This window comes from Myotis davidii, unplaced genomic scaffold (assembly GCF_000327345.1).
Source record: "Myotis davidii unplaced genomic scaffold, ASM32734v1 scaffold327, whole genome shotgun sequence".
NCBI lineage: Eukaryota > Metazoa > Chordata > Mammalia > Chiroptera > Vespertilionidae > Myotis > Myotis davidii.
In genome coordinates this window covers 43,406-43,868 of record NW_006298628.1, presented here as the reverse complement: position 1 = coordinate 43,868, position 463 = coordinate 43,406, and positions in this window count along the sequence as shown.

Genomic DNA, 463 nt, shown 5'->3' with positions numbered 1-463 from the left:
TGTTTTAGCTGCAGTGCCCTGTCCCAGCCTCATCTCCCATCCCATCGCTCAGCTATGATGGAAATATGGTTCAGATTCAACAGTGTGACACAATTTTTGCAATTTGTTAGGGTAAATCTTCCAAGCAAGATGAACATGATGAATTTGAATGAGATCAACTCCAAGTACTTTAAGAAAAACAATTTCACTAACTCATACAGCTTGTCTATGCAGGGAAAGGTCTGGTGTTGTTAGATCCAGGGTTCAAATATTGTCACCAATATTATTTTCTAGCCGGGTGTCTTACCTCTTTCATCCTCCCTCCCGATATCTTGGCTTTGATTTCCTCTGGGTTGACCTTATTTTCTGGTAGCCTCTCCCCATGTGCTAGAGAAGATAGTCCACAGTAGCTCCAGGCTTCTATAGTTACTCGAGACCCGTGCACGATCTATGGGGCGACTGGCAGGGCCTGGCGTCGCCCGCG